Raw genomic sequence first — 14,474 nt, 5'->3', positions numbered from 1 at the left:
TTTAAGTCAACAACAGGAGTCACTGTGTACTTACTCCTCATGTGGGATCTGTCCTTAATGTGTTGTCCAATGTGAAGTAATGCTATAACTAGTACTGAAAGAGTATTTTACACTTTATGTTCTGTATGGGTGCAAACTGATGAAATCTTTACTTAATATATACTAAATTGATCTTCTGTATATAAAGAGAATTGAAAATGAATCTTGATGTGAATGGAATGGGAGAGGGAGCGGGAGATGGGAGGGGTGCGAGTGGGAGGGAAGTTATAGGAGGGGAAAGCCGTTGTAATCCATAAACTGTACTTTGGAAATTTATATTTACTAAATAAAAGTTAAAAAAAAATCTCACATCAGAATGCCTAGGATCAAGCCTCATCTCCAGTTCTGATCCAGCTTCCTGCTAATACACACCCTTAGAGACAACAGATGATGGCTCAAATAATTGGGTCCCTGCCAGCTACACAGCAGACCTGATTCAGTTCCTGGCTCCATCCAGCCCCAGCTATCCCAGGCATTTGGAGAGTGAATTAACAAATGGAAGATCTCTTTCAGTTTTTCTGTCTCTCTCTCTTTTCCTTTGAAACAAATAACATTAATTAATTAAAATTCGCAAGGAAAAAGATAATTTTAATCACATCTAGTGCAGCCATTGTGTATTTGTTTGTGAAAAACCCATGAGAAAAAATATCTGTTGCATCTGCACTTATATCCTCATGCACTCCACATTATGTAATTGAAAGAATGGATGAATGAATGAATGAATGAATGGGTGGTAGGTAGAATGAATGAATTTAACATATGTCCTCATCTTCCTAGTATTCTATTAATGATATCTTTTATTGCTATTTCTGTAATTCTATAGTAAAAATGCATGGTTATAATATAAGAAACTGAAGTAGCTAACAAATCACCACAAATGATTATTTATATGTGGAAAATGTACCAAATTCTCCATCTGTCAAAATATTTTATTAAATTGAACACTGTATTCTTTGTTCTGGCCATAGTTTCCACAGTAAACAGAGTAAATACTAATGATTGCACTTGGTGATTCTCTGTTATGTATAAATCTAAATAACAGCAGAAGAAACAGTTGCTTTAGTTGTTTCTTACTTTGTTCTGCAGGCGTATGTCTTTTCTCACCATCACTCTAATTGCAAATGTCTTACAAATGTTTTTCCTTCCTCCCCATTCCATACTAGTACGCCCTTGGTGTCATTGAAGTCAATAAATAATACTAGATGAAACAACATAAGGTGTGGGGGAAATAAAATTTGATTTTGGAAAATTAAGAGTTTGTAGGATTTTATTATGGGAGTATACATAACCAGCATGAAGAAATTACATTTTTGCCACTCTGCTTATGGGGTGGTAAGTAAGATATGTGACTTAACTTTTTGTCGCTCTTCTGTCATTTAAGTTATTTAATATGGGTAAAAAATCAGCAATAACTGGGTTTCTCCAAAAGTTTCAAAGATTTTACATGTGCTTTAGGCAAGTGCCTGGCACAGTTTTGTATGGTAAGGAATACTTAATGTCTCTGCAGCAATTTAAAGAATCAGCTAAATTTACCATGCAAGGTAGGATGCCTAGCAATGTTTGACTATCAGTCCCACATTGTTTATTTTGATTACTTTATCAGGTCAGAAGTTTGTAATCTGGGATTGAAGTTTGCAATCAACAGGGTTTGTATAAGGAAAACAGTTTGAAAATCCTCCAAAATTTTGTTAAAGTTTTCCATGTCTATATTAAACCATAAAGTGTATATAAAAATTGTATCTTAGGTTCCAAAGTTAAAGAATATATAAGTGATTATTGTTACTGGTCTCTGAAAAATAATTATTTGACCACCAAAAGGTGTCGATCTTATGAATTAAACGCAAAATATATGCCAATCTGTTCTTTTATGCACCTAAAATTATAGTTTATCCCAAACTGAATCAGTATTTACTATAAAAATTTATTTTTATGTAAAGTGAAAAATACATGATAATGTTTATATGAATACATATACACATTATGAATATCTAATATGAATATTTAGGTGAGGAATAAATAGAACTTGCTTATTTTTTCATAAGGCACTTCCTGGTACAGTGAATAGATAAATTTAGCATCATCCTAAATTTTTCTATGGCAACTTATCTTTCACCAATAGAGTCATCAATTATCTCTAAATTATTTTGGGTTTTCCTTAAGGAAAGAGCAAAATTTTTTTAAAAATCAAAAAATAATCTTGCTTATCCCAGTGACTTAGTCATAAATTTGTTTAAATGCTAAAACATAAAGTGGTTGAAAATAGAAATGCAAGTATATTTTTGTTAAGTGGAATCAGAAAATTTAAATGATTTTCTGACTTACGAACAGTTTGGCAAAACATGTGATATAACCAGGAGTTTGTACTGTGTGGCACTACAAGTTAACATTATAATGTCCTAGAGTTGAAAATTGCTTGGAAGTCAATTTGTCTAACATATACCCTTGAAAGACTCCCATTTAAGATACATTGATAGGAATGCTTCAATCTTCAGGTTGGATGCATGCATTTCTAGAAATCACTGTTACATATAGCCGCATATTTTATCTTGGAAAAATTCAATGGAAAGCTTTTATTTTGTCCTACATTTTGATTCACATTACTTTATTTATGTTTGTTTTAGAATAAACATTTGATATTCTCTTGAGTTTATTTGTCAATGAACCATGCATAAAAATTTATTGTGCTGACTGAAGTAAAAATTTTTAAATAGTATATTCACAGGAAAGAATTCATAAATAATAACAATGCAACTCAGTGAATTTTTTCCAATGTGAACTTAAGCCCAAAATACTTCAAAATACACATCAAACCCCAAAATACTTCAAAATACACATTACCATCAAACCCCAAAATACTTCAAAATACACATTACCATCACTCCAGGAAAAAATATGGCCCAATAGCTACCTTTAAAGGTAACTACTCTCTTGACATCCATAATAAATAGAAAATATTAGTTTTATCGGTTTTTCTACTTAATATAAATTGAATCATTCTTTGGTGTCTAGCTTCTTGTCATTACTTTTTATGAGATTCATCTATAAAATAGATCATAACATTCATTCTGCTGGTGATAGACATTTGTTTTTTGTTTGTTGTATTTCTTAGTTTGAATCACCAAAGACAGTTTAATTTATAGAAATATGCATTTATTGGACCTGCCCTGGAGTCGAAGGATGCCCAGGTCAGAGCCACAGATCTGATTGGCTCTAAGCTGAAAAGCCCTTCACTCAGCCCAACTTCCAAAGTGACCACTGCAGCTAAGGGGACGACCAAGCAGGGTCAGCAACATTGCAGGCAGAACTGTAAATTTCTTGTTAGAGATGCCACCTGCCTTTACCTGGCCAGCTCTCCTCCCAGGCCAGCTAAGTAATGAAAGCCAACAGGGTGCCTTCCCCCAGGTGGTTCACACCTCCCTTAGGATGTACCCCATGTGAAGAGATAGATAGGTCTGGGCCTCTTAACTTACAAGGCCTAAAGCCCACCAGATTATTATCAAGCCCCTTCTATCAGGTTCTATTTGCCTCTCAATCAGAAAACTTAATCGTAGCTTAGACAGCACCTTTCTTAGATCCTCTAATAATGACTCTGTCCTTTGTTCTAGACCCTGTCTAGCGCACTTGGGCCTCATTCCTTTGTAATCATAACCTCTACTCTACCACCAATGGCTCTACTCCCAATCTGTGTGTACTGATGGTCCTCTTCCCCACTTAATGCTGTATAGTTGTTCAGACCTGGTTAACACCACTCTTAGGATCATTGGTTACTATCCTCACCCTGTCTTTTATGACCTTGTCTAAATATGATCAGAGTCGGCGAACTTAGAAGGCTTCCATAGCCTTGGCAACTCATGACGAGAGCCTAGGGTGGTTACTAGCACCATAAACTAGAGTGTCAATTTGTTGGGTCAACAACAGGAGTCACTGTGCACGTGCTCCTCATGTGGGATCTCTGTCCTTAATGTGCTGTACATTGTGATTTAATGCTATAACTAGTACTCAAACAGTACGTTTCACTTTGTGTTTCTATGTGGGTGCAAACTGTTGAAATCTTTACTGAACATATTCTAAATTGATCTTCTGTATATAAAGAGAATTGAAAATGAATCTTGATGTGAATGGAGCAGGGGAGAGAGTGGGAGAGGGGAGGGTTGCGGGTGGGAGGGAAGTTATGGGAGGGGGAAGCCATTGTAATCCATAAGCGGTACATTGGAAATTTATATTCATTAAATAAAAGTTAAAAAATAAATAAAAATAAAAAAGAAATATACATTTCTGTCAGGATTGTGCCAAGGTGTGAATTTGCTAGATCATGAATTTGTGTACATTCAGCTTTAGTAGATTCCATCAAACGTTTCCTGATGTGGCAGAACAATTTTACAAACCCAAACAGCAATGTTTGAGAATTGGAGTTGCTTCATATGCTTGTAAGCAGTTGATATTGTTGGATTTTTAGTTGTCACTCTGTTAAATGTGTTATGGTTCTTCCTTGTGATCCCCAACTTGAGTTTTCCTGGTGTCTAACAAAGTTAAGTACCTTTTCATTTTTTGACCATTCAGATGTCTCTTAGCAAAGTGAACATTCATCTCAGATGACAGATGGTAGATAATTCAGTTTAAGTCATAAACACATGTGTGCGCAGCAGTCTGTGCATTATTTCATCCATTATGTGACTTCCTTTCATCTTCTCTTATTGTAACGTCTTTTGATAAATAGTATTTATTTTTTAATAGTGAAAAACATATATTTAGAATTGGCCAGCTGGACTCAGTTCAGATGACCCCAATTTTGTTGGCAACGTCCAGAGCATCATAATCAGGAGCCAGCTGAACATGTGCCTTCTCCTCTCCGTCTGGTCTGACTTGGTTGGTGTTGACTTCAGCCACATCAATGTCGTAGAGCTCCTTCACAGCTTGTTTGATCTGGTGCTTGTTGGCCTTGACATCCACAATGAACACCAGTGTGGTGTTGTCTTCTATCTTCTTCATGGCAGACTCAGTGGATGGGGGAACCTGATGACAGCATAGTGGTCAAGCTTTTTCTCCAGGGGGTGCTCTTCCACGGATATTTTGGTTCCTGTTGGAGGCATAGCGTCTTGGGCCACTGGAACATGGGTTATATAGATCTTTTTTTTTTTTTTTTTTTTTTTTTGTGTGTGGCTGTGGACACCTTTCAGCACCACCTTCTTGGCTTTCAAAGCCTTTGCTTTGGCTTCAGCTTTAGGAGGGGCAAGAGTTTCTTCTTCCCCTTTAGCGGCATCTGGGTGAAAAGTGTATTTATTTTAAATATAGTCCATTTGCCAAGTTTTTGGTGTGGATCCATTCTGATTTACCTTTCACATTTAGATTATAGTTGATATGGAATTGATTTGTGGGTATGATGTGTGAGGCAACCATCTACAACGCCAGCATCTCATGTGGGCGCCAGTTTGAGTACCAGCTACTCTACTTCCCATCCAGCTCTCTACTGTGGCCTGGGAAAGCCGTGGAAGATGCCCCAAGTCCTTGGGCCCCTGCACCAGCTTGGGAGACCTGGAAGAGGCTCCTGGCTTCAGTTCAGCGCAGCTCTAGCCATTGCAGTTATTTGGGGACATTTTTTGTTGCATAAAGATATCCAACTTATTCACTGTTATTTCTTGAAAATATTGCCCTTTCTCTCCATACTGCGGCATCACTTTTATAATCAAATTAGTGACCATTTATGCAGGGATCTGTTTCTGTACTTTCTAATTCAGACAACTTATCTATCTTACTTTTTAAAATATTTTATTTATTTTCTTTTATTTGAAAGGCAGAGACAAAAGGAATGAGACAAACAGAAAAAACTCCTCTACCCACTTTTTCGCTCCCCTCAAATGCCTACAAGAATTAGAGCTGGGCCGAACTGAAGCCAAGAGTCAGGAACTTCATCTGTGACTCTCAGTTGGGTAGCAGATACTCAAACGCTTCAGCCATCACCTGCTGCCCCACCATGTTGTGCACCACCAGGAAGCTGAAATCAGAAGCAAAGCAATGATTCTAACCCAGAAACTCTGATATGGGATGCAAGCATACCAAGCTGTATCCCAAGCATTGCACCAAATGCCTGCCTCCATCACATTTTTAATTACTGTAGCATGGGACTGATACTGTGGCAGAGAGGGTAAAGCCACCATCTACAATGCCAGCATCTCATTTGGGCGCCAATTTGAGTACCAGCTACTCTACTTCCGATCCAGCTCTCTACTGTGGCCTAGAAAGCCGTGGAAGATGTCCCAAGTCCTTGGGCCTCTGCACCAGCTTGGGAGACCTGGAAGAGGCTCCTGGCTTCAGTTCAGCGCAGCTCTAGCCATTGCAGTTATTTGGGGAAAGCATTAGTGGATGGAAGATCTCTCTCTCTCTCTTTCTCTCTCTCTCTCTCTCTCTCTCTCTCTCTCTCTCTCTCTCTCTCTCTCTGCCTCTCTGTAACTCTGTTGTGAAGTAAATAAATCTTTAAAAAAAAAGTTGCTGTAGCATTATAGCAAGTCTTCATATCCTATGAAGTTAGTCCCGGATTTTTTTTCATTTTCAATATTTCCTGGATCATTTACTAACTTTTAAAATTTGAGAATCATGCTGTTAATTTTTAAAAATATTTATTCATCTATTTGAAAGTTAGAGAGAGAGAGAGAGAGAGAGAGAGAATGAATCTTCTCTCTGCTAGTCCACTCCCCAAATGGCTTCAAAGGTCAGGGCTAGGTCAGGGCAGAGCCAGGAGCCTCTTCTGAGTCTCCCATGTGGGTGCAGGAGGCCAAGGACTTGGGCCATCTTCCACTGCCTTCCCAGGTGCATTAGCAGGGAGCTGGAACAGAAGCAGAGCAGTCAGGCTCAAATTGGTGCCCATATGGGATGCTGGCAATGCACATGGCAACCCAACCTTCTGAGCCACAGCACCAGATTCCATGCTGTTAATTTTTACAAAATTATCTACTATTTACAAAAAAAATCTACTATGATTTTATTCAGAATACACTGAGTCTATAGAATATTTGAAGAGAATTTTTATCTTGAGAAAATTGACATATTTCCATTATTGAGCTTTCCAATCTGTTTACGTTGTTATCCCTCCACATTTTAGCTTATTGTTGCTACTTTCAATAAAATTTTGTAGTCTGCAGTGTGGGGCCCTTGCACACCTATTATTTGATCCATTTCTTGATATTTAATTTGTTATGCTGGTGCAAACAGTATACTTTTAAACCTATCATTCTCTAATTTTCCTTTTGTTGGAATATGAAAATCTAATTGATTTTTCTATACTGATTTTGAATTCAGTGATCTTATTAAATTCACTTATTAATTTCAGTATTTACAGTTCATTTTGTCTTACATCTACAATGGCATGTCATATATGAATAATGAGTTTCTTAGTTTCTCATCTTTATACTGATTGGATATTTTCCTCATTTTATTGCACTAGCAAGATATTCTAGTACAATGTTCAATAGTAGTGTACGTAAACAAGTACTCTTGTCTAAAGTCTAGTCTACATGTCAAACACTTCAAAAGTTTTCAACATTAAGTGTGACATTTAGTTTTAGTTAAACCAGATATACACAGGCAGAGAAATTAAGTTGGATTTACCTCTTACCATATATAAAAATTTAACACAAAATAGAAACAAAGACATAAATGTAAGAGCTCAAACTATAAAACTTTTAGAAAGAACAATATCCATAAATGTTTATGTTTGGATTAAACTATTTGCTTAAATATGACAGCAAGACCAAAAGTAACAAAAAAATAAATTAGACTTCAACAAAATTTACAACTTTTGTAATGTAAGAGACACTATGAAGAAAACAAAAGTATCCCCTATGAAATTAGGGAAAATATTTGCAGATACCAAAGAATATATACCTAGAATCTGTAAAGACCACTTACAACTCATTGGCCCAGACATAAATGATCCAATTCAAAGATGAGCAAAAACTTTGAATAGATGTTCTCCAAAGATTTATGAATGCCCAATAAATAAATAAAGATGTGCTCAACATTCAATAATTAAGGTATGTGAATCAAAACCACAATGAATTCCCGATCCACACACTTCTCAGGAGTTAGAAACTAGTGAGGCCAGCTAATCCTCCGCTTTGCGGCGCCAGCACACCAGGTTCTAGTCCCTGTTGGGGCGCCGGATTCTATCCCCGTTGCTCCTCTTCCAGGCCAGCTCTCTGCTATGGCCTGGGAAGGCAGTGGAGGATGGCCCAAGTGCTTGGGCCTTGCACCCACATGGGAGACCAGGAGAAGCACCTGGCTCCTGGCTTCAGATCAGCGCGATGCGCCGGCCGCAGCGGCCATTGGAGGGTGAACCAACAGCAAAAAGGAAGACCTTTCTCTCTGTCTCTCTCTCTCATTGTCCACTCTGCCTGTCAAAAAAAAAAAAAAAAAAAAAAAAAAAAGAAAGAAAGAAGAAGAAGAAGAAGAAGAAACCAGTGAGAATGAGGTCTCAGAGAACTGAGAAAGCTCATGTATTGCTGGTAGGAATGTCAACAGTTTGGATATTCCCCAAGGAGTTACATAAATTACCATATAGGGGCTGGTGCTGTGGCACAGTGTGTTAAAGCCCTGGCTTGAAGCACTGGCATCCCATATGGCGCCGGTTCTAGTCCTGGCTGCTCCTCTTCGTATCCAGCTCTCTGTTATGGCCTGCGAAAGCAGTAAAAGATGGCTCAAGTCCTTGGGCCCCTGCACCCACGTGGGAGACCTGGAAGAAGCTCCTGGCTCCTGGCTTCAGACTGGCACAACTCCAGCCATTGCAGCCATCTAGGGAGTGAAGCAGCAGATGGAAGACCTCTCCTTTTGTCTTAACCTCTCTGTAGCTCTGTCTTTCAAATAAATTAAATGAATCTTTAAAAAAAAATAAGTTATCACATGAGCCAGAAATTTCACTTTGGATCTAATGCATAAGAGAAATAGAAAATCTCAACACAAAAATTCATCCATGATGCATATCAGCATATTCACAATAATCCCAAATTGGAATGAACTCCAACATGAGTCCTCTGATGAGTAGACAAACAAAGTATGGTTGAATGTATACAAGTAAATGCAATTTAGCAATGGATTAGGAATAATGCACATTCTAGCATGAAGGAACTTTGGCAACATTATGACCTGGAAAAGAAGTTGGGTGGAAAAGGCCACATGTTATATTGTTCCATTGATATGAAATGTCCAGAATAGCCAAACATACTAAGACATAAACTGCATAGTGGTTTGTCAGGGAATGAAGGAAGGGGAGAATAGAAAGTGGCTGCTAATGATCTCAGGGTTTCTTTTTGGAGTTAGGGAAATATATGACAATTAAATAGTGATGAGGTTGCACACTATACTGAAAAATGATTTTTGTGGTACATGATTCTTAGCTTAAAAAATTAAATTTTCTGATGAAATTCTCCATTTTGCACTACTTTCTTGAATTTACTGATCATAGGGATATCATCATCCATTTCTAATAACCATGCTTCTGTCTTTTCTAGTTTTCTTGAAAGGTTTATTAACCTGCCACAACCTATGACATTATAAAAGGAAGTGGAAGTAGATTCTCTGTCCTTTCTCTGTGTTTGTGGACTTACTTGTCTGAACCTAAATGTAGGATGATATTGCTCTTGTCAAATCATCTATTTTTTTTTTTTTTTGGACAGGCAGTTAGACAGTGAGAGAGAGAGAGACAGAGAGAAAGGTCTTCCTTTTTCCGTTGGTTCACCCTCCAAGTGGCCGCTATGGCCGGCGCGTTGTGGCCAGCGCGCTGCACCGATCAGAAGCCTGAAGCCAGGTGCTTCCTCCTGGTCTCCCATGCAGGTGCAGGGCCCAAGGACCTGGGCCATCCTCCACTACACTCCCCGGACCACAGCAGAGAGCTGGACTGGAAGAGGAGCAACCAGGGTAGAATCTGGCACCCCAAGCAGGACTAGAACCAAAGGATGCCAGCGCCACAGGGGGAGGATTAGCCTAGTGAGCCGTGGTGCCAGCCCAAATCATTTATTTCACCCAGCTTTCATATTAGTTACAGCACCCTGCTTTGTTACGAAAAATGTTATTAAATAGAATATCATTTTAAAATTTCAATTCTTTATTGACTTTTACACGTAATAGTTTCAAACTGCCTCATCTGTACAAACTTCTAGTGATTGTGTAATGGATAATCTATGAGATTGAATGCCAAGAAAAATTATTTCACAGTTGATTACAAAGAAACATGCTGATATAATAAAAAATGAAAAGCTGTTATCTTTTAGGTGGTTGCAAGTGAGAAAGTATTTGAAAAAAATAAAATAGAAAATATTTCTAGGGCAATGAGGAATTTAGCTAAAATCTCATTTTTGTTAAAGTTGTAGATATTAAAAGGTAGAGAGGACCTTGACCCAATCACAGGCAGGTAATAAGAGAAGAGCATTAATCCCAAAGTTTAGTACCTTTTGTCTACTCATCCCTGTACAATAAATTCAAATCCACTGAAAACTATCGGGAATATGGAAAGAGCATTGAAGACAAAAAAATTCTGTTCAGGCTATGGTTCATACATTAGCAGCTTTGTAACCCTGAGGGAGTATTTGTTCTAAAGTTTCCTCACTTTATTCATTTGTAGGAGAAAGGTGATAACAGGACTATTATGAACAATAAATCACATTTTAAAGGTTAAGTACAATGTTATGAATATAGCAAGTGTTCAGTTAACAAAAGCAGAACATGTGTTATGGCACAGCAGGTTCAGCTGCCACTCAGTATGTTCACATTCCATATTAGAATGCCTGGGATCAAATCCCATCTCCACTTTTGACCCAGTTTCCCACTAATGCACACCCTGGGAGGAAACACATGATGGTTCAAAGACTTGAATCACTGGAAGAAACAATGAGTTCCTGGGTCTTGGCTTTGTCCTGGTCCAGTCCCAGGCTGTTTGCAGGCATTTGGGGAGTGGACCAGTGGATGGAAGATCTCTGTCTATCACCTATCTATCTCTGTGTTGCTTTGCATTTCAAAAAGATAATTTTTCAAAAATTAGCAATGCCTATACTGAAATTAAAGATAAGATAATTTAATGCTTAAACTTGTAAAACATTATGTTAAACAAAACATGCTCAGGATCACTAGCCATCAGGGAAATGCAAATAAAAGCCATAATGAGGTATCACCTCCCCCAGTAAGCATGGCTATCACCCTAAAATTTAAAAAAACGCTGGTGAAGATGTGGGGAAAGAAGTAATCTAATTCATTGCTAGTGGGAATGTATACTAGTACAACCATTATGGAAGAAGTACAGAGATTCCTCAGAGAACTGAAAACAGGTCTCGTATATGACCAGGCCACCTCACTCCTGGGAATTTACTCAAACGAAATGAAATCAGCATATGAAAGAGTTATTTCTGCCCCCATGTTTATTGCAGCTCAATTCACGCCAGCTAAGATATGTAATCAACCCAGATGCCCATTAACTGATGACTGGATAAAGAAAATATGATATATGTACGCCATGAAATACTACTCAGCCATTAAAAAGAATGAAGTCCCGTTTTTTAAACAAAACTGATGCAGTTGAAAACTTTTATGCTTAGTGAAATAAGCCAGTCTCAGACAAATGTATATGTTTTCTCTGATATATGGCAGTTAAAATAGAATACTGAAAAATGTGTAGGAATGAAATAGTCATTTTGGGATATGATTATCATTTTTCGTCCTTTTTATGCTCCTTGGTCTTCCTACTGTCTACTTGTTGAATACTATGATTAGTGGTGAATTAAGTCTATTAATATAAAGTGTATTAAAATTATGGCTTTGAAAAAACTGATAGAGAGGAGGGAAGGAGATGGATTGGGAGAACAAGGGAGTGAGGTAAGTATGGCTGTCTTCTTGGAACTGTACCTTTGGAATGCATAAAATCTGTTCTCTTTATGTTAATAATTTTTAAATTACAATTTTGTAAAGCATTATATCCATGAAATAAAATTTTCTTCCATTTCTGTAACTTTCCTTTAAAGATAGTAGTTGGTGGTGTTCGATTTGTGCTTGAAAGGGTAAAGAAAGAGATAATTTTTAAGAATTATTATAATTATTATATCTTATTCTAGTAAAGACCATAAACCGTCAATTCCCTACTTCTCCCCCTAAATTACATCAGCTAATCCTGAACAAACTTTCACCTATACCCCCAAACCACAACAAAATAACCTATAAACAAAAGACCCTAGGTCTAATGAGCAGAGATAGGATGTGGAAGGTCTGATACTATCACTTCCACACTTCTGGAGTTATGTTTTAATGTTTAATCTTTTGTTTGAAAAGGAGAGGGAGAGAGGGAAGGAGACAGATGACTCTCATAAGTTCCGGAATTACACGTGTGACTAAGGGCATGCATTTGGGGAAGATCAGAAAAGATGCCACTTGGAATGCTTGCATTGCATGTCAGAGTACCTGGGTTTGAGTCCTGGCTCTGCCCTCAAATCCAGTTTCCTTCTAATGCACACCTTAAGAGATAGCAGGTGATGGCTAAGTCCTTGCATTCCTACCACCTGCATGAACGATCCAAACTGAGTTCAAGCCAGGCTCCCACCTGCCCAGCTCAGGATATTGAGGCATTTGGAAAGTGACCCAGCAGGTAGGAGATTTTTCTTTCTCTCTCTCTTCCTCTGCATGTGTATGTGTGCGCATGCCTTTAAAATAAATAAAATAAAAATGATAAAATAAACTTAGTTATCAATTCATCCAGAAAAATTAAGCATAAATTGTTTCTCATCTCCAACTCCCACTCAATAAGGATGTGACTCCCAGTTATGTTCTCTCATTATAACAAAATTTCACTGTCATAAATCACTTAGAAGATCTCTAATGACTTTTATAATTTCTGTAATAGTGACTCAGCAAATGCAATGTATTGTGCTGTCATTGAGCATTTGTATTGAATTCAGTGTGCATGTACATGTATGCCTATGTACATAGGTGTGCCTGTGTGTTGGGACAGGCAGTATTGATTGAACCTATCCTTAATTCAAGAAAGTCACACAAGCAAGGATCTTTATCAGGATCCATGGCAATGACAAAGGACAAGATTGATTTCTCAGTTAATAAGGAATTCTGCCACAATGATCTATTGTTCTTTCTCTTCATCTCCCACTTCCTATCTTAGAATCTTATAGAGTCCTTTTTAGCTTTTTATTTATTTATTTATTTATTTGAAAGGCAGAGTTTCACAGAGAGAGAAGGAGAGGCAGAGAGAGAGAGAGGTCTTCTATCTGATGGTTCCCTCCCCAATTGGCTGCATTAGCTGGAGCTCAGCCAATCCGAAGCCAGGAGCCAGGAGTTTCTTCTGGGTCTCCCTTGAGGGTGCAGGGGCCCAAGGACTTGGGCCATCTTCTATTGCTTTCCCAGGCCATAGCAGAGAGCTGGATCAGAAGTGGAGCAGCTGGGATGTGAACCGGCGCCCATATGGGATGCTGGCACTTCAGGCCAGGACATTAACCCACTGTGCCACAGCGCCACAGCGCCAGACCCACTTTTTAGCTTTTCAAAGAACTCTTAAACAAGCGGCTAAACAGGTGATAATCTTCTAAGCAAATAACAGAAGATCCCATAAATATGAAGTTTAAATGCTCATTTATATAAGAAGCTCATGTGATAAATTTGCATCATGTTTTATACATACTTCTCAAAAAGGAAAAAGAACACTAAGATAGAATCCATGAATAAGTATACTAACATTACATTATTTTTTCAAGTGTAGTTTCATATAAAATATGAAAATGGAGGGGGGTGCATTGTGGCATAGTGGGTAAAGCCACCATATACAATGCCAGAATCCCATGTGGTTGCCAGTTCATGTCCCAGCTGCTCCCATTCCAATCCAGTTCCCTGCTAATGGCCTGAGAAAAAAGCAGTGGAAAATGGTCCAAGTGTTTGGCCCCTGTCTCTCAAATGGGATACTCACATGATGTTCCTAGCTTTTGGTTTCTTCCTGGCCCAGCGCTGGCTGATGCAGTCATATATGGAGAATGAACTAGCATATGGAAGATCTCTCTCTCTCTCTCTCTCTCTCTCCTCTCATCTCTGTTACTCTAATTTTAAAAAAATAAATCTTTTAAAAAATACAAAAATGAGGAAAATGATCCATTAAAAACTGGTATCCAGGAATCAGTACTGTTAGAGGAGATGTGATAAATGCATACTGTCACTACTTCCACCTCCTTGCAAAGATTTTAAATTTAGGAATGGCCTATTTACTTTCCCCAGGAGACTAATAAGAATTTAAATCAGGAGTAGGGAAGGTGCCTCCCAAGTTTTCCAGTGCAGAACTTTCCCAAATCTGGAAAGAAGGGTCTAAAAAGTAAGTCCTAGCCTACTGGGAATGTGACATTTGCTTCCACCCTTTAAACACTGGAAATTACAATCACTGTCATAAAGAATGATAATTAAGCATCTTA

This window comes from Lepus europaeus, chromosome 1 (genome assembly GCF_033115175.1).
Source record: "Lepus europaeus isolate LE1 chromosome 1, mLepTim1.pri, whole genome shotgun sequence".
NCBI lineage: Eukaryota > Metazoa > Chordata > Mammalia > Lagomorpha > Leporidae > Lepus > Lepus europaeus.
The sequence above is the reverse complement of the archived record's forward strand: the minus strand, read 5'-3'. Positions refer to the sequence as shown.